The 21,850-nt window shown below is 36.4% G+C and overlaps 1 protein-coding gene and 1 non-coding gene across 2 annotated transcripts in view; one reads left to right on the top strand and one right to left on the bottom strand.

Moving 5' to 3' along the window:
• Positions 1-21,850, bottom strand: part of SOS1 (SOS Ras/Rac guanine nucleotide exchange factor 1) — a 140,720-nt gene that overhangs the window by 85,676 nt on the left and 33,194 nt on the right.
• Positions 55-163, top strand: LOC113247692 (U6 spliceosomal RNA). The gene has a single exon (XR_003313350.3). It is a non-coding gene; the product is annotated as a U6 spliceosomal RNA (small nuclear RNA).

The following is a 21,850-nucleotide window of genomic DNA, read 5'->3' as shown; positions in this document are numbered from 1 at the left end:
ATGGGCTAATTCAAAAACCAAATCAACTGTAAGTAACAGAAATATGTTGAATCTGTGCTTGCTTCGGCAGTACACATGCTAAATTTGGAATGATACAGAGAAGACGAACCTGGCCCCTGCGCAAGGATGACATGTGAAATACACTGAATCTATAAAAATCAATGAGGTCAAAATGATGTTTTAAAAAATACCAAACTCATTAAACAGCACTGGAAATAACTGGGGCACCGATTCTTTATCCTGAAAGAATTAATATACATCCTTCTTTTCCTGTCTGAACTATACTCTGGGATAACCAAACAATCCAAGTTGATGAGGAATTCTTCCTTATAGAAGGATTCCAGATAACAAATATAAAAAGAATGCAGAGTTCGAAAACCACCCATTTGTAACTTGAACAACATAAATTCAGACATTAATCACCAACAGACAAAACCATTATATGAATAGTTCATCTTTATAAAGAAGGGCTAAGGCTGTCACCTCCTGAATCCCCTGATCAATCTTAAGTTAGCATAACTAAAATTGGGGCCAGACTTGATGCAGCATAAAGCCACAGCACCACCTGTGAAGTAATCTTGCCAAAAAAAGCTAAATATAAATCTAATCAAGACTCAAAAGCTAACTTCCACTTATAGAAACCATGACACATATAAGTTCGATATTACCCCAAGGAAGTAAACAGAAAAATTCAGAATGTTGAACATCTTGCACAACAACTGACCCAGTTCCTGCAACAAGTCAATTTGGAGAGTAGGGTCTGTAAATTAAAGAAATTTAAGAGACATAATAATAACTACATTTAATATGCGGTCCTTGTTTGGCTTCTGATTCCAAAAAACCAACTGCAAAAACAACAGTTCTCAGAAAAATGGACAGATTTGAATTTTGACTGGTATTATTAGATGATACCAAGAAATTGTTAATTTCGATAACTATGATTACGGCATTGCAGTTATATAAGAAAAAATGCATGTCGAAATCTGCAGGGAGGAAATGACCTCTGATGGATATGATTTGCTTTAAAGTACTTTGGGAAAAATAAAAAGGAAAGCAGATGAAGACGAGGTAAATGTGGCAAAATCTAGATAACTCTAGGTGATGGGCACACGAAGATTTGTTTTGTCTACTTTGTGTATGTTTTCAATTTTTCATTTAAAAATACTGGAGTGGGATATAAAAATATTGCATATCACCTACGGAGACTATCACCAATGCAAATTCACCCCCCTCCTACTATTCCCTTTGGGAAGATCTGGGGTTGGGCCCCACGATCTGTATCTTTTAACAAAATACCTCAAGAGAGTTGCAAGTGGTCCTGAGATCATACTCTGAGAAATACTAACATAGAAAAAGAACTCCTAAAGGCAGTCCTAAATATATCTGGAGAAGTTAAGAGGGGGATTGATAGAAGATCTACAACCTGAGCTGACTTTTGAAAAAAAAATGGAAATCTTCTGGGTGAATCCATGAGGAGGGCAATCTGGCAGGAATACTGTAAAGTAAACACCAGAGATGTGAGCGTACACTCTGCAGTTTAGGAAATACCAAGCAGTTTCGTATGATTAGAATATAAGGAAGCATGATGGGAAGATGGTAGGAGGTGAGGTGGGCAAGAGATACAATGTAAAAGATTTCTGTAGGCAATGCTAAAAAATTAAACTACACTTAATGTATTTGGTGCTAAGGGAAATTTTATCCTATATTCTAAACGTTTCAGTTATAGGACTTTGGAAACAAAACGTCCATGCCTTGAGGACTATTTTTGTCTTAAAAAGGGTCTTGGTAAAAAGACCTTTTTTTTTTTAAGTTTTATTTATTTAAGTAATCTTTACCTTCCACATGGGGCTTGAACTCACAGCCCCTAGACCAAGAGTCACATGCTCCTCCAACTAAGCCAGGTAGGCACCCCAAAAAGACCTTTTCATAAAAAAGACAAGATATCAATATCATAAAGTTACCTTCAACTAGGTTCCCTACCCTGTCCACAACCTAAAATGAGGTCTTAAAAAAAAAGGCACTAAAATCAAATGTTCTCAAATAAAACAAAAATCAAACAATATACCTACATGTTACCATCATGTGCATACAGTCTGTACCTATGTGCACTGTTAAGTACATGTATTTATCTTCTAGTTCAGTTCACTAAGAGGGCCTAAAGGTACACATACATACCTCAGTAACAATGAACACATCCAGTGCTCTGATCCTGGTTTCTAACACCATTCTCCAAAAGAGAAAGAAGGGTTCCTTGGAGACATGGCTGATTCTAGGTCTAAGGGAAGATACAGAATGAGCCTAGAGCATGTTGCAGTACTGGAAAGTAAAGAAGTGCTCAAAAACCAAAAGGGTTGGGTATGTCAAAAAGACACAGGGGAGGAAAAAAAGAAGGAATGAAAGAAAGGGAAAAACAACACAAGAGCCAACATGAAAGAGCTCCCAATGATCAAAGCTGGTACAATTGAGTACTGGATTATAACCCAAAGTATAAAATAAATATCCACGAGGCCATTCTGATACAGATACAGATAGATATATGAAACATAAATATATATTTATTTTCCTATCTTTTCATATCTATATGAAATAGAGATAGCATATACATATGATATATATGCAGCTATAAAGTTACTCCCTCCCCTACCTTTTCCATATTCTTTAGAAGCAAATTGGGGGAGGGGTACTTAATACTATCCTCTTCAGTTACAATCCGTTTCCATACAATATGTAAAAGACAGGGGATGGAGGAGTAACTTTATAGTGGATAAAGTTAAGAAACACTACCTTGGCCATGTGATCAAGGTTAACACCAACAATGACAAGTCATGTTTATAACGTGTACCTCTGATATGCTGTGACAAAAAATGGCACTTTACCTCTGTAGTTTTCCTACCAAAAACCTATGACCTCAGTCTAACCATGAGAAAAGCAATGGACAAATCCAAATTGAGGAGCATTCTGCAAAAAACCTGACCAGTACTTCTTAAAGTCATCAAGGACAAAGCAAGTCTGAGAAAACTGTCACAACCCAGAGGGGGCAAGGGAGACAAGATGACTAAACATAAAGCAGTATCCCTGGGTGGGATTCCGAAGCAGTAAAAAGGACACTGAGGGGAAAACTGGCAAAACGTGAATAAGGCAGCAAGTTCAGTAAATAATAATGTACTAATGTTGATTTTTTAGTTGTGACATATGTATCACAGTGACATATGGCATTAATAAGGAGAAATTAGGGGGCGCCTGAGTGGCTCAGTTGGTTAAGCTTCTGCCTTTGGGTCAGGTCATGATCTCAGGGTCCTGGGATCGAGCCCCCTCCCCCTCCCATTATCTCTCTCTCTCAAATAAATAAATAAAATCTAAAAAAAAAATAAGGAGAAATTAGATAAGGGGTATACGGAATTTTCTGTATTACCTTCTCAACTTTTCTGTAAATATAAAACTGTTATAAAGTAAAAAGTTTATTTTAAAAGTGTGGGTTGTGGCTGAAGTAGTACTAGACGGAAACTTAAAGCTTTAATGTTTGTTATAAGAGAAGAAAGAATGAAAATGAATGGGCTAAGCATCCAAAGGAAGAAACTGGGGGCGGGGGAGTAAGATACACTAAAACAGCACTACCTAAAAGAAAGAAATAAAAAGCAATAATAAATTAAAAAACAACAGAGAGTTCCCTGGACCCTCACACCACGTGAGGATGCAGAGAGGGCTGTAGGCCCTCACCAGACACCAAATCTGCCAGTGCCTCGATTTTGGACTCCCTACCCTCCAGAACTGTGAGAAATACATTTCCGTTGTTTATAAGCCACCCAAGTCTATGGTATTCTGTTATAGTAACTGAATGGACTAAGATACAAACCATATAAAAAAATCAAAGATGGATCAAATACATAATTGTGATGAACAAAAGATTTAGAAAACTTTAAAAAAGTACAGAACATCTTTATAACTTGAGGCAGAAAAGAATTTCTTTGAAAAGACACAAAAAGTACAAAACAAAGAAAAATCATAATTCAATTTCTTAAATTAAGAACTACTGCTTCATCAAACAAAACACAAGAAGTACAAAGCTAAGTCACACACTGGGAAAAAATAAATGGAGCACATACAATCTACAAAGGATAAATATCCAGGATAAGTAAAGAACTCTAAAGTATTAATAAGAACAAACACCCCATTTTTTTAAATGGGTAAAAAGACATGTACAGGCATTTCACATAAGAGGAAACACAATTACCCCATAAATAATACAAAGGTGCCCAGCTTCAACCTTATAAGTAATCAGGTAAATATAAATTAAAACTATGAGATATAATTTCAGGTCTTACTGTACCGACAAAAATTTAAAAGTCTGAGAGTATCAAGTGTTAGCGAAGATGTGAAGAAATGGGAATTTTCATTCATTACCGGTGGAAATAAACAACATGACCTTTTTGGATTAAAGTCTGAGAATACTGGGGCACCTGGGTGGCTCAATCAGTTAAGCACCAGCCTTTGGCTCACGTCATGATCCCACGGTCCTGGGACTGAGCCCCACATCAGGTTCCCTGCTCAGTGTGGAGTCAGCTTCTTCCTCTCCCTCTGTCCTTGCTCGTGCTCTCTCTCTCTCTCTCAAATATAAAATCTTTTTAAAAATGTTAACAGTAAGTAATGTTCGAAAAGCAAACCTTGGAAACAACCCCAGTGTCTATTAACATCAGAATGGATCAATACATTGTAAATTCACAAGATGGAATATTATATACCAGTGAAAATGAGTGAACTAAAAGCTACAGAGAATAACATAAATGACTCTCAAAATCATAATACTGGGCAAAAATGTAAGTTACAGACGAATACAAACAATATGATTCCGTTTATATCAAGATTAGGAAAAGGCAAAACCAAACTATGCACTGTTCAGGAATTGATACATATGTGATAAAACTGTAAAGAAATGTAAGCAGCTGATTAATCCAAAACTCAGTAAATTGTTACCTTCAGGTGATGGGAGAGGACATGCAATTAGGTAGGGAAACACAGGGGTCTTTTAAAGTATAAGAAATTACATCTTAAACCATGTGTTCGGTACATAGGGTGTTCATTTTAAACTGAATGTGTAAGTTACATGCACTCTTTTAAATGTATGATATGCTTAAACATTTTTTTATATTAAAAGATTACCATGAGTAATACTTAAAACTATTTTTCTGGTCTTGGAAGTTTTAAGTATTTTCTTCAATAAATATTATAAAATATAAATAATATATAATTTTTACAAGTAACAGAATATCTTTATTGTTAATTTGGCTGATGAGTACTGAGCAAAACAAATAAATTGATGCAACTGTAAACCTGGTTCCTGGCAAACAGGCATATAAGATTTTACAAGTTTGTTTTTTTTTGTTTTTTTTTGTTTTTTTTTAGATTTTTATTTATTTATTTATTTGAGAGAGAGGGCGAGCACAAGCAGGAGGAAGGGTCTGAGGGAAAGGCAGAAGCAGAGTCCTTGCTGAGCAGGGAGCCTGACACAGAGCTCGATCCCAGGACCCTGAGATTATGACCCAAGTCAAAGGCTTAACCGAATGAGCCATCCAGGAGCCCCACAAGTTCTTAATTGTAAATTTTTTTGCAATAATAGCCTAGTATTAACCAAATTAGAACCTGCTATCTGTCAATACAGAATAATTTTTCCATAGCGATAATGCAAGATCGTGCTTGTTTGTTAGCAAAGATATGTTCACAGTTGTTAAGTTAAAAAGTTCTGATGATTTTGATCATAAAAACTTTTTTAAAAACCCAAATATTCTTTTTGTTTTTAATTTCAACATTTGGAAATGAGAAATTCAACAAATTGGCCAAAATTAGGAAAAGACATTACACAGTGGTATCTTTTTTTCCTGCATTTATTAATGAAGTAAGATCCATACTATGTTCTGTAGTCAGAATTTAACTGGTTGGGGCGCCTGGGTAGCGCAGTCGTTAAGTGTCTGCCTTCGGCTCAGGGTGTGATCCCGGTGTTCTGGGATCGAGCCCCACATCGGGCTCCTCCGCTGGGAGCCTGCTTCTTCCTCTCCCACTCCCCCTGCTTGTGTTCCCTCTCTCGCTGGCTGTCTCTCTCTCTGTCAAATAAATAAATAAAATCTTAAAGAAAAAAAAAGAATTTAACTGGTTACTTGTCTGTTTTTTAATTTCTATGGAAACATCAGTTAATAAATAGGGAAGAAATCCAGGTCTTTCACTCTGATTAATTACACAACTAATAAAATTGGGTTGTACTGATTTCCTCACATAATCTCATTTTAAATTCTAAAAATGGAATCAAAATTTGTTAATTCTGGTTGGGGAAGAAAACTTGTGTTTAGGCCTATGTATATATAATTAAGATAAGAATAAAAGGTTCTATAACTTTATATGTATAGATTTCTTCTATTTAGCATAGGAGATTTTTGATTTTTAAATATTTACAAATATTTAATCCATGTTATAAAATTTTTGACAATTTCTCTGATTTTTAATTCATAAATCTAGCATCTGACTATTCACAAGTTTCTGGATTTTTTATTAAAAACATTTACTGAACCCTCTCCATAAAGAATACTCTCCTAGGTTATATAAAAAAGATATAGGAAATAAAACCTATTTAAGAGTTAATAGTAAAGCTGAAGAAAGGAAACACAAACACATACAATCATAAAATTATAAAATCTTAAGTGTTGGAAAGAAAGAGCCAGAAGTGACTTTGTATCCTAAATTCCCACCTAAGGAGGCTGTCTTACAAAATAGCTTGAGGAATACCTGGGTGGCTCAGTTGGTAAAGCATCTGCCTTCGGCTGAGTTCATGACCCCAGGGTCCTAGGATCGAGGCCCACGTGGGGCTCCCTGCTCAGTGGGGAGTCTGCTTCTCGCTCTTTCCCTCCCTCTGCCACTCTCCCCCATGCTCATGTTCTCCCTTTGTCTCAAGAGAAAAAAAAAAAAAAGCATGAAAGTACAATACATCACATCAAAAAGTTCAAAGAGCTGACAAAATACTAAGAATAATCAAGTTTTGGACTAATTAAGCATGGGTGCCAGCCTTCTTTGCCTTGTTACGCACTAGTAGCTTTCTACCACATTTTCAATACAAGTTAGAGCCAATGAGTACTTCAGTCAAATTCTTGTCTGATACAAAGATGCTGAACAGAAATATTTTCACAAAACTGAGTCTGAAATTTTTACCCAGAAGCACCCTATTTCTAATTTTAATGTTTGCTCCAGGGAGAAAAGTTAATCTGAATTGACTAATATTATGAACTGCTCAATTTATTCCATTTTGTTATTTTTATCTAAAATGTAATGTAAATCAAACTCGAAATAAGGACTTAAGCCCTCAGCTATCATGTAGCCAAGGGACAGGATAGTTAGGTACTTTATAAAACTTGTTCAAAATCTATATTCATATGGGAGAACAGCAAAATGATTCAAGCTGCAGGAGGAAGAGAAATAAACATTACTATATAAACATCAGAGTTAACACTATAGACCACATTAGCCTGATATAATGTTTGGTAGTTCTTCTAACCTTCCCCTTACATTTCTTTCATTCATGCAACAAATATTCGTTGAGCCCATATATATGCTCAGCAGTGTAGTAGGCATTTGGGAAAAGCAGAAAAGACAAAGTTCCAGTCCTCACAAACTTAAATTCTTTGCTCTAGGTTAGACTTGTGTTACTGGGTCTTTTCCCTCATTTTCCTTTATGTATTTTTTGGCAAAGGAAAACTAGATCTGTATTAATGAAAGAATAGAGAAGAACAGAAAAATAATTTTATTTAAAAAAATCTTAATTCAATAATCAAAATTTACTCTTAGTTTACCCAAAAATAGCTAGAAATCTAGCCAGGTGTTAAAGCTCAAGAAAGAAGTTAAGGCCAAAGACATGGATCTGGGGTTCACCCAAGTTCCTGGAGTTCACAGGAAACAGTACAAACTACGGGTGGATAAAATCTCTCACTCCAGGGTTAAGACCACAGAGCAGTGAAGGATAGGATGGAATCCTGGTAGCACCTACAGCCAAGCAGCAAGCAGATGATGAGGCAAAACAAAAATCATTGTCCAAGAACTTTAAATACCACAAAACTCAGAGTATTTTGGGAAGACCAAGTAATGAACAATTAACACATAACTGGTGACCTCTTAGAGAAGAATATGAATACAGTAGCATGAGCAGAACCCAAATGGCAACTCAAATGCAACTTAACCAAACGGGACTCAATTGGCAGGTCATTGCAGAGTAAATGGGACTGCTCTTGGGGGAACTCTAGTGAGGAAAACAAGAAGAGATGCAACAATAGAAGTCTTAAAAAGAGATGCAAAACACAGAGGATAAAGGAAATACCAGCCCAATTGTGAGTCAAAAATTGATTACTCTTGCTATTTCATGCATTTTAGAGGAAGACATTTTACCAATGTAGACATTTTACCAATGTTGATAAAAGTTTAAGAGAAATCACGGACACGTTTGTGTGGTACACTTCGCATTCAACACCCATGTGCCAGAGACTAGCATACCACCTAACACATTCATTCAGGAAATATTTCTCGAGAGCCTGCTATGTTCCAGATATAATACTAGGCACTGGGAATATAACGAAGAGACAGCTCTGCAGGCATTCATGTGGTTTACAACTTAGTGAATGAGAAAAATATTAAACAATCACTTTTTATAACTGTATGAAGGAAAGAGTTTTACGAGCAGAAATAACCTAATTTAGATTTGGAGGTCAGGGGAAATCCTCTCTGATCAAGGGATGCCTTAGCTGAGGTCTAAAAGATGAGTGTGGGTTTCCTGCATCACTGCTCCCAGAACACTTTCACACCTTCATGCCTTCTCCTGCTTGTCCTCTGCCTTGATTGTTCTCCCCTTAACTGTGCCAGCAGAAAATCCTAATGATCTTTTTGTGGCCCTGCTATCATATCAATTCACTTGATCTCCCAATTAGAATTAACTGGTGCGTTCTCCAAGTTATCTTTTTTTTTTTTTAAGATTTTATTTATTGATTTGAGAGTGAGAGTGAGAAGTGGACTCCCCCCTGAGCAGAAAGTCCAACATGGGACTCAATCCCAGGACCCTGGGATCATGACCTGAGCCGAAGGCAGACACTTAACCGACTGAGGTACCCAGGCTCCCGTTATCTTATCTTTTATTGTTAATAGCTGAACACTGATGTATACTATAGTTGTTTCCTTCAGTGAACTGAAGGCTCTTGGAGGGCAGGGACTATGTCATTTTCATGAATTGTCTGCAATGCATATTTACTGACACAGAGTATACACCTACACTAATGGATGTCCTATTACTTTTTTTTATTTCTAATAAAGGTTTAGTGCCTAATGAGTATGTTTTCCTTCTTTCTGTTTCTAACCAAAGTGGGTATTACACATGTAATAAAGTGACCAGGGATAAATATGCAAGCACAGACTGGGAAGTATACTGGAATAGGGCATTTTGTTTGGGAATAATCTTTTAGAATCCATTTGGGAAGAAAGTGGAAGTAAACAGCAGATTGAAAAAAGGGATGGGAAAGTGTGCAAAAGCTTCAAGGGTATTGAACTGCCCGCTAGGACAAGTGGGACCACTTTGCCTGCCTCTAATAACTCTCCCTTCCCCAGCTTCAGGTTTTCCTACCCACTTCCAGCAGTTCCCACAAAAGGGTCCCTGGTCATGACAGTAACAGGCCTCAGAATCACCTTCTTACTTTGAATAATTTATAAAACCAAATATATGAAACAAAGTTATTCACATATTGGGAAACAAGCAGTTCAAACTATGATGCCTAAAGAGAAGGGAAACAAATGAGGTGAGCCCTCTAACTGCTCAACTTCTGCCTGGAGGCGGCTTTCAAGCCACTGAGCAGGGAGAGAGTGGAACGAGGACTTAAAGGGAGCCCAGCAATCTCAAGGAGACAGAAATCCTGCAGGTCAAGGTGGCTAAATATGTGCAGTAGGGCACTAAAATGGAGAGGACTTCCCAAGTCAGAGGAAGCTCCAGAGATCTGCAGAGTACCCTCAAATCTATGGCTGAATACTGATATTCACTTGTGAGAAAAAAATTCCCCAAGGCCAGGAAAGAACCACCAAAAGGACTACAGACAAAACAATTCCTGGAGCTCACACAGGAGTGGATTAGTTCATGCTCCCATCAGACACGGTGGAACGATCTCTTACCACATGGGATATCATGTAAAGTTCTCAGGAAAACACTGTCTCAGTAGTAGAACTAAAACCTGCTTTGGATCTGCTCTACCAAAGCTTAAAGCAAGTCTCAAAAGGATTAAACTTACCCTAAGTAACTTAGTTACTCTTCAGAACAAAATATAACATTATTCATAAAATATAACAAAATCCAGTACCCAACAATGTAAAATTCACAATTTCTATCAACCAATCAAAAGTTACCAGCATGCAGAGAAGCAGGAAAATATAACCCAAAAGCAGAAGAGGAGTTAATCAATTGAACCTAGAAAATGGCAAAGATGTTGGAATTAGCAGACAGTGAAATTGAAATAGCTTCTGTAAGACCACAAAACAAGTCTCCACAAATTAAACAAACAAACAAAAACTGAAGTCATACCATGTGTCTTTTCTGACCACAATGCTATGAAACTAGAAACCACGAGAAAAAATCTGGAAAGAGCACAAATACATGGAAGTCAAATAATGTGCTACCGAACAATGGGTCACCCCCCAAAAATCAAAGACATCAAAAATTACATGGAAACAAATGAAAATGAAAACACAACAGTCCAAATCTTTGGGATGCAGCAAAAATGGATCTGAGAGGGAAGTTTATGGCAATATGGGCCTACCCCAAGAAGAAAAATCTCGAACAAACAACCTAACACCTAAAGGAGCTGGAAAAAAGAAGAAAACCCCAAACAGCAAAAGAAAGGAAAATGAAGGAAATATTAAAGATTAGGGCAGAAAAGAATGATACAGCAACTAAAAAAACACAATAGAACAGATCAATGAAACCAGGAGATGGTTCTTTGAAAAGATCAACAAAATTGATAATAAACCTCTAGCCACACTCAAAAGGGCAGGGTGGAGGGGGAGGAGGGGACCCAAATAAACGAAATCACCAATGAAAGAGGAGAAATAACAACCAACACCACAGAGATACAAACAACTGTTAACAGAATATTATGAAAACCTATATGCCAAGAAACTGGGACAACTCAGAAGAAATGGATAAATGCCTAGAAACATAAAACTTAACAAAACAAAAGCAGGGAAAGATAGAAAATTTGAACAGACCAATTACCAGCAATGAAATTGAATTAGTAACCAAAAAATTCCCAAAAAAACAGAAGTCCAGGACCAGATGACTTCACAGAATTCTACCAAACATTTAAACAGTTAATACCTATTCTTCTCAAACTATTCAAAAAAAATGTAAGAGGAAGGAAAACTTCCAAGTTCATTCTATAAAGCCAGTATCATTCTGATACCAAAACCAGATAAAGACCACAAATAAAGAGAACCCACAGACCAATATCTCTCAGGAATATAGATGCAAAAATCCTCAAAAAATACTAGCAAACTGAATCCAACAATACATTAAAAAAAAAAAATCATATGCCACAACCAAGTGGGATTTATTCCCAGGATGCAAGGATGGTCCAATATTCACAAAATAATCAACGTGATACGTCATATCAATAAAAAAAAGGATAAAAACCATATGATCATTTCAATACATGCAGAAAAAAAATTTGACAAAGTACAACATCCATTCATGATAAAAACCCTCTGCAAAGCAGGTCTAGAGGGAACATATCTCAACACAATAAAGGCCTTACATGAAAACCCACAGCCAATATCATACTCAACGATGAAAAACAGAGCTTTCCCCCTAAGGTCAGAAACAAGACAAGGATGTCCACTCTCACCACTTTTATTCAATATAGTACTAGAAGTCCTAGCTACATCAATTAAACAACATAAAAAATAAAAGACATCCAAATCGGTAAGGAAGAAGTAAAACTCTATTTGCAGATGACATGATACTATATGAAGAAAACCCTACTGACTTCATGAAAAAATTACTAGACTGATAAATGAATTCAGTAAAGTCACAGGATACAAAATCAATGTACAGAAATCTATTGCATTCCTATTCATTAATAACGAAGTAGCAGAAAGTGAAATTAAGGGAATAATCACATTTACAATTGCACCAAAACCAATAAAATGCCTAGGAATAAACTTAACCAAAGAGGTGAAAGACCTGTACTCTGAAAAGTATAAAACACTGATGAAAGAAATTCAAAACAACACAAAGAAATGGAAAGACATTCTATGCCTATGGACTGGAAGAACAAATATCATTACAATGTCTACACTACCTAAAGCAATCTACAGATTTAATGTGATCCCTGTCAAATTACCAACAGCATTTTCCACAGAAGTAGAACAAACAATCCTAAAATTTGTATGGAACCACGAAAGACCTTGAATAGCCAAAACAATCTCGATAAAGAGAAACAAAACTAGAGGTATCACAATTCCGGGTTTCAAGTTATATTACAAAGCTGCAGTAATCAAAACAGTATGATACTAGCACAAAAAGAGACACATAGAACAATGGAATAGAGTAGAAAACCCAGAAATGAACCCACAATTATATGGTCAATCCATCTTTGACAAAGGAGGAATGAATATACAACGGGAAAAAGATAATCTCTTCAACAAATGGTACTGGGAAAACAGGACAGCTACATGCAAAAGAATGAAACTGGACCACTTCTTTGCACCATAGACAAAAATAAACTCAAAATGGATTAAAGACCTAAACATGAGACCTGAAACCATAAAAATCCTTGAAGAGAGCAAAGGCAGCAACTTCTCTGACATTGGCAATAGCAATGTTTTTCTGGATATGTCTTCTGAGGCAAGGGAAACAAAAGCAAATACTATTGGGACTACATCAAAATAAAAAATTTCTGCACAGTGAAGGAAACAATCAACAAAACTAAAAGGCAAGTGACAGAATGGGAGAAGATATTCGCCAATGACCTACCCAATAAAGGGTTAATATCTAAAACATATAATGAACTTATACAACTCAACACCAAAAAACCCCAAATAATCCAATTTATAAATGGACAGTAGACATGAATAGGCATTCCCTAGAGAAGACATACAGATGGCCAACAGATACATGAAAAGATGTTCAACATCACTCATCATCAGGGAAACACAAATCAAAACTACAATGAGATATCACCTCACACCTGTCAGAATAGCTAAAATAAAAAACACACGAAACAAGTGTGCATGAGGATGTGGAGAAAAAGGAACCCTCTTGTACTGTTGATGGATATGCAAAGTGGTGCAGCTATGATGGAAAACAGTATGGAGATTCCTCAAAAAATTAAAAATAGAACTACCATATGATCGAGGAATTGCACTACTGGGTATTTACCCAAAAATACAAAAACACCCCTATGTTTATTGCAGCATTATTTACAATAGCCAAACTATGGAAAGAGTCCAAGTGCCCAAGTATCCAAGACGAATAAAGAAAAGGTGGTATACATACATATACAATGGAATATTATTGAGCCATAAAAAAGAATGAAATCTTGCATTTGCAACAACATGGACTGAGCTAGAGAGTATAATGCTAAGCAAAGCAAGTCAGAGAAAGACAAATACCATATGACCTCACGCATGTGTAGAACTTAAGAAACAAAACGAGCAAGCAAAGGAAGAAAAAAAAAAGAGAAACAGACCATGAAACAGACTCATAACTATAGAGAACAAACTGATGGTTACCAGAGGGGAGGTGAGTTGGGGAATGGGTGAAATAGGTGATGGGGATTAAAGAGTACACTGATCATGATGAAAAAATAATAATAAATAAATAAAACAGGTAGTATAAATATACTTCATATGCTTAATAATGAAAAGGAAAAATACGAACATGATGAGGAAAAAGACAAAAAATACCTAAATAAAACTTCTAGAGATAAAATTTTAATATCTGAAATGGAAGATACAGCAGATTGGATATTGCAAAATAAAATACAGGGGAACTTCAAGACACAGCAGGGAAAGTCTCCAAAATGCAGTACGGACAGGGGGGAAAAACAGACTGAAAAAAAAATGACAAGCTTCCATGACCCGTGGGGCAATATTAAGCAGTGTAACATATATGTAACTGGAGTCCCAGCAAGGAACACAGAAAAAAAATTTTAATGAGGAAGAAGCTCCACTTTTGGGTGCTGTGTGTGAGTTCCAGGCCCACCAAGAGCACTTTGGCAAGTACTGCAACAAAGTAGTTGGTTGTCTGTGTTTTAAGAAACTACAAGGATTCATATTTCTAGTTTTTACTCTGATAAGATTAAAACTTTGACTTATATTTAGTCTAAGTATGTCCCTTTTCTTATATATATCAATGCAGGAGGGAATAAGAACATTAAAAAAAGAAAGAAAAAAGTTATTTTCTAACTCACCTGAACTCAAATATTTATTGAAGGTCTGCTGTGTTAGCAAGACGTTATTTTAAATGTCGGAGATTCAATTAAACAAAGTTCACACTGAGCTTATATTTTAGTAAGAAAAAGGCTCCAGCCATGTGCTTTCATTTAAAAAAAAAAAAATAGGAAACCTTAATTTGAACCTCAAACCACTGAAATGAGACATCAGTATCCATCAGTAAAAAGGATGGGGCGCCTGGGTGGCTCAGTTGGTTGAGCGTCCGACTCTTGGTTTCTGCTCAGGTCATGATCTCAGGGTCACGGGATAGAGTCCAATGCCAGGCTATGAGCTTGGCAGGGAGTCTGCTTGAGATTCTCTCTCTCCCTCTCCCTCTGCCCCCCTCCTCAACTTGCAGATTCTCTCGCTCTCTCTCAAATAAATATTTTAAAAAATATATATGCTAAAAAAAGGGAAACTACAGATGTAACTCCAGTACATGTGATAGTCTTTTTTAGTACACCTAAGCTTTTCTATGAATTTAATATGTCTTATTATTCAAAGTACATAAAACACTCTACTTACACATAACCAATGAATGTATCATGTAAGCACATAACTAGTAGTTAATCCAGAAATTATCTCTTCCCCAACAGAGCCAAGTCTGTATACCCCCTACACTTTATTGTAACTACCATGTCACCTGTTAATTCCACTCCTTACCTACTACCAGTCTTGCATTCTTTTCCAGAAGCCAGAATCCCTACCCACATTAGAATAAATCAGAGGAACATAATTCTGTTCACAGAGTACTTATGAAATGAATGGATGAATCACACTGTTAAATTCTATATAGTATCAGATCATTATGAGTTAAACATGCTTTGTAGAATAGTATTGCTACTGGGCAGAACTGTGTCCCCTAAAAATGCGTATGTTGAAGACCTAATTCCCAGCACTTCAGAATGTGACTATATTTGGAGATAGGTTCTTTAGAGGCAATTCAGTTAAAATGAGGTCATTAGGGTAGGCCCAAATCCAATCTGACTGGTGTTCTTATAACAAAAGGAATTTTGGACACATATATACACAGAGGAGAGACCATGCAAAGACACAGGAAGAAGATGGCCACCTACAAGCCAAGGAGAGAGGCCTCAGAAGAAATCAACCCTGCCAAAACCTTGATCTCAGACATCTAGCCTCCAGAATTACAATAAAATAAATTTCTGTTGTTTAAGCCACCTAGTTTGTAGCCCTGGACAAACTAATACAACTATGTATCCATTAAAAAGAATCAGGCTATGCCATTTGATAGAGTTCCATCAGGTATTTTTCATTTTTTTAAGATTTTATTTGAGAGAGAGCGACAGAGAGAGAGAGAGAGAGAGGGCAAGGCAGAGGGAGAAGCAGACTCCCCTGCTGAGCAAGAAGCCCGACACGGAGCTCAATCCCAGGACCCTGGGATCATGACCTGAGCCAAAGGCAGACACTTAACGGAATGAACCACCCAGGCACCCAAGGTATTCTTAAGACAGAAAAATTTAAAGTACAGGGAATGCTCAAATAAATGCTCAAATAAACCACATACACACACATCCGTGTGTGTACAATATATTATAAATATACATTTGTACATGAACATGACAATGTGGATGAAAATATGTAATAATATAACCTAGGTTATTTACATGGATTAGAGGTCCTGGCAGAGCAAGGAAATGGATGGAAAGGAAGAAAAAAGGGAGAATGAACCAACCACTCTCTCCCCACCCCCCCCAAAAAAACTGTACTGAAAATTGTGCCATTTTTATGCATTTTTGTAACATTTTATATATGTGTATATAAAATAAAATATAAATTAAATTAAAATTTTTCATTATATTTAATTTTCATTTAAGTGAAAATTTTATGATTGCTTTTCTGCTGTGTGTACATTAGCCATGGGAAAGACAGTAATCAAAAGTCCTTTCCCACAGAAAATAACTATATACAAATTCCAAACATGTGTCAAGTGCCAAATTCATATCATCTTGCATTTGTTTTGCTTTAAAAACAGTAAGTATGGCCTTCCAAAACAAATTTTTTATTACTTTTTGTGATAACAGAGTTCCCACCAATAAAACAAAGAACTGATTCAAGAAAAGAATCTCTGATGGTTTCTTAGTTCTTCAAGCATTTTCTTAAATCTTCATATTCGAGTCTTCCAACTGTGGCAGAAATCCCTTATCAGTGATGTCCTGACGTAAGTAGGAGCTTTCTATAAAATTCCCAGTTTTTTTTCCCATAGTGCTCCCATACATCCTATCCTTCCGAATTTTTTTTTTAAGATTTTATTTATTTATTTATTTGTCAGAAAGAGAGCGAGAGAGCGAGAGCGCTCACAAGCAGGGGGAACGGCAGGCAGAGGGAGAAGCAGACGCCCTGCTGAACAAGGAGCCTGATGTGCGACTTGATCCCAGGACCCTGGGATCATGACCTGAGCTGAAGGCAAATGCTTAACTGACTAAGCCACCCGGACATCCCCTTCTTTAGTTTTAATCCCATTCTAAGAGGCATCTTTAAAGCTGGAGGAGTAATTCATAATACAGGTGTGTCTATTGTCTATTCTTTGGTAGCTTTCCTAAAAATACCAACGGATGGCAGTTTGTGACTTGAATATCTTTCTAAGATTCACCAATTGACTGCCACTAACATCTAAGTGTGAGATTCCAAAATCTAGTGAATCAAAGGCAGAAAAGCAGAAGGAAAAGCTTTTTCAAATGCAAACTTCTCCAAATAGATCAGGTTCCTTGATGTATCATCACTAACACAGTAAGTTGATTTACTAGACACACTAAATGGATTTCTTCACATTTATACTTTCATTTCTAGAAGGTAAAATGGTTAATGTCATCTGTGAATCCACTTGTAAATTTTAACCATTTTCAGACTTTGAGTAAAAGAGGCTATACCCCAAATAAGGTATATGCACACAGGTATGTATTCACTAGATATTGTGCTAGATACCAGGAATATAAAATAGACAGTCCCTGCCCTCACAGAGCTGAGAAGTACAGGAGGGGAACAAGACATTAAACAAATAATCACAAAAATAACTACATAAGAGGCAGAGTAGTGAAGAGGTTAAACATGGGCTAAATTCACTAAATTCAAAACTTGGTTCTTTCAATTATCAGGCTGTAATCCTGAGCAAACTACCTAATCCTTCCTATAATATTATGTACCAGCACACAGTCAAGGTTTAGTAAACGTTAGCTGTAGCGATCGCTGTTGTTCTTATTAAAGGATGCCATCAGACTTTAAACAGGAACCTAAGTTAACCTAGGGTTGTGGAAAGGAAGATTAAGGCTGAAACCTGAAGGTTTCTACTGAATAGAATTTAGGTGAAAGTAGACCAGTGAAGTGAGAGGGTAATATTCTAGGCAAAGGGAACAGCATGTGCAGACATGAAAGGGAGAGTAAAGGAGTTGACATTCGAGAGGGTCAGGTAGGGCCCGATCACTGGTCAGATGTACTAGATACAGATGCATTTACTAAAATAAAGAATAATGTAAGAAGAAATGCTTTACTAAATGGGAAGGGGAATGAGGAGATTAAGAGTTTAGTTCTGGGGGAGCCTGGGTGGCTCAGTTGGTTAAGTGTCCAACTCTCGATTTTGGCTCAAGTCATGATCTCAGGGTCGTGACATCAAGCCTTGCGTCGGGCTCTGTGCTGAGCATGGAGTCTGCTTTAGGTCATCTCTCTTCTTCTCCCCCTGCCCCTCTCCACTAGCATAAGCGCTCTCTAAAAATATAAAAAAATAAATATTTCTCTAAATAAAATAAAAGTTTCTTTAAAAAAAAGTTTAGTTCTGGGCTTCATTATGCTTGAGATATGTTTGAGACATAAAATTAGCAAATGATCAGTTTAATGTACAGATAAACAAACTGGAACTGTATTTTTAATAATTGTAATCATACAATGCCTCTACCCTATCAAAATAGCAAGAAGTGGTTAGACACTAAATCATTGTTAAATAATAATGTCACAGGAAACCAAATGAAACTTTGTTTTCCTCCTAGACATCCCATACTATCGAGCAGAAACTGGAGGCATTTCAATGCTTTGAAGACTGTAACCCAGTTAGGGGTGCTCTTCCCCAACCAATTCCATGATGGCAGAGAGTAAGGCTACAGAGGGTATGTGCAAAACAGGAAGGTTAGAAGTGGCTTTCCCCTACAACTTTCTACTATTCTAGAATGTGGCTGAATGTCCCTGGCAAAGAACAGAATCTACTGACTCCTGCGCTCAACTGTGACAAATACATTCTTCAAAGGGAAGCTCTAAAAGAATAGTCACATTTAAGAGACACACCAGGCACAAATGGCTGGGTGTAGATATTTTAATGCAAAGGAACACAGCCACAAAATGACAGATTTGCTTCAGATTTCCTGATAACTGACATTAATTATTAAGTATCACATATTTATACTTCACAAAAATACTTCATTAAATAGCATCAGTGTGTCTCAGTTTTATAAATATTAAGCATTGCCAACATGGCAAGAATACTGAGGCTGTCAAATAAAGTTTTGTCTGCAAAATAAAGTACTATGATTTAACAACTTTACACTTTTCAATCAGGAGACAAATCCATGGGATCTTTATAATGACAAACAAGATCTGCTATTTTCTTGGAGACTGCCAATGGCAGGGGGAATAATAAGAGTTGTCAGAATACCTGTCTTGGAGGTCTGACTTTACCTGTAAGTATGATCTTAGGCAAGACATTAAATTTCCTAAAATCTCGTTTCTCACTTGAAAATGGCAATACCATTACCCATCTTCTCAGGATACCGTAATGATCAGATAAAATCATGTATCTAAAAGCACTTTAAAAAAATACAATGCTAAATAACGAATGGTCATTATTCATATTACCACATGCAATGAGGTACAAATTTTAATGCTGGGCATAGAACACATAAATGAAGATTTTATGACTCATTATATACTCCCTACCCCCACTCATGCATAGCCTCCCCTGTATCAACATCTGCACCAGACTCGTACATTTGCTACAACTGATGAATCTACATTGCCACATCATTATCACCCAACATCTTTAGTTTACATTAGACTTCACTCTTGGTGTTGTATGGATTTTGACAAATGTATAATGACATGTATACACCATTACAGTATCACAGACAATAGTTTCACTGCCCTAAAAATTCTCTGTACTCTATTCGTCTTTCCCTCCGGCCCAACCCCTGATCTTTTAGCTGTCTCCGGAGATTTGCCTTTTCCAGAATGACATATAGTTTGGAGATATATAGTAGTTTCACTTAATAAAATGCATTTAAGGTCTTCCATATCTATTCATGGCTTGATAGCCCATTTCTTTTTAGTGCTGAATAATACTCCATTACCTGGATATACCACAGTTTATTCTTCACCTACTGAAGGAAGTCTTGCCAATTATGAATAAAGCTGCAATAAAATCCAAGTGCATGTTTTTTGCGGATATAAGTTTTCAATTCCTTTGGGTAAATTCCAAGAAGTGTGATTGCTGGCTCCTATCATAAGAGTATGTTCAGTTTTGCAAGAAACCACCAAACTAACTTCTAAAATGGCTGCACTATTTTGCTTTCCCAAGAGCAATGAATGGGAGTTTCCGGTTGTTCCACATCCTTGCCACCATTTGATATGGTGTTCCAGTCGGTGTTCCAGTCAGTGTTCCAGATTTCATTCTAATGGAGAATTAGGTGTTATCTCATTATAGTTTCATTTTTCATTTCCATGATGACATATTATGTAAAGTATTTTTATATGCTTATTTGCCATCATGTAACTTCTTCGGTGAGGTGTCTGTGAAGGTCTTTGGCCCATTTTTAACTGGGTTGTGTATTACTGTTGAGCTTTAAGAGTTCTTTGTATATCGTAGATAATATTAGAAAACATCTTTTGCAAATATTTTCACCCAGCCTGTGACTTGTCTTTTTATTCACTTCACAGTATCTTTTGCAGGGCAGAAAATTTGAATTCTAATGAAAGTCCAGCTCATCGGTTATTTCTTTCATTGATCATACCTAATGTTGTATCTAAAATGGCACTGCCAAGATCATCTAGGTTTTCTCCTATGTTATCTTCTAAGAATCTTATAGTTTTGCATTTTACTCTTAGATCTGTGATTCACTTTGAATTTATTTTTATGATGGGTGTAAGATCTGTGTCTAGATTCATTTTTTGCTTGTGGGTGTCTGATTACTCCAGCATCATTTGTTGAAGAACCTTTCTTTGCTCAATTGTATTGCTTTTGCTTCTTTGTCAAAGATCAGCTAACTATATTTATGTGGGTCTATTTCTGGGCTCTCTATTCTGTTCCACTGATCTTTTTATCTACTCTTTCACCAATACCACACTGTCTTGATTACTATAGCTCTACTGTAACTCTTAAAGTCAGGTAGTGTCAGTGTTTTGACTTTGTTCTCAATCAATATTGCCTTAGCTATTCTGGATCTTCTGCCTTTCCATTTAAACTTTCAGATCAGTTTGTAAATATCCACAAAATAACCTGCTGGGTAAGTCTGATTGATATTGCACTGAATTGATAGATTGAGCTGGCAAAAACTAACATCTTGACAACACTGAGAGTTCCTACTCATGAACGTGGAATATCTCTCCATTTGTTTAGTTCTTTGATTCCTTTCATTAGAGTTTTGTAGTTTTCCTCATATAGATCTTTTATATATATATAAATTTAATTTATATATAAATTATATATATATTTTATATTTTGTTAGGTTTATACCTAAGTATTTCAATTTTAAATGCTAATGTATATAGTATCCGTTCTTTGCATTTTTGTCTATTTTAAGATGACTTTATCAATCCTGCTCCTTCATTTTGGATCAGCCATAATGGATCTGAAGCAGGCGTTTTCAGCATCAGTACTACTGGTATCTTGAGCCAAATAATTCTCTTTTGTGGAGGGGCTTGTCCTTTGTAGCATAAGGTATTTAGCAGCATATCTGGCCTCTGACCACTGAATGCCAATAGCATTCCTGCCCCTGCCATATGTGACAAGCAAAAATGTCATCAGTCATTGTCAAATGTCCCCTGGGGGTGGGGCAAAATCCCTACTCCTTGAGAACCGATGATTTAAAGCACACCTTTCCCTATCTCTTCATAGTCTAGCTGGATTTCCTGCCCTACTATAAATTTTCTAGGATAAAAATTAAATCACCAATAGTTATAATTCTCCAGCCTGGCCCAGCAGACCTTTTCGTCACTACTGCTTATATATATTCTGTTAAATATTCCCTTCCTTGTGTTTTCACAACATGCATTCACATTCTATTTATATCTCAACTTTTAAAAATAGCAAAGTCCATATATTTATACCTTATATATTATACCTGACAAATTACACCTT

This window comes from Ursus arctos, unplaced genomic scaffold (assembly GCF_023065955.2).
Source record: "Ursus arctos isolate Adak ecotype North America unplaced genomic scaffold, UrsArc2.0 scaffold_8, whole genome shotgun sequence".
NCBI lineage: Eukaryota > Metazoa > Chordata > Mammalia > Carnivora > Ursidae > Ursus > Ursus arctos.
This window is presented reverse-complemented; position numbering and strand designations above follow the sequence as displayed.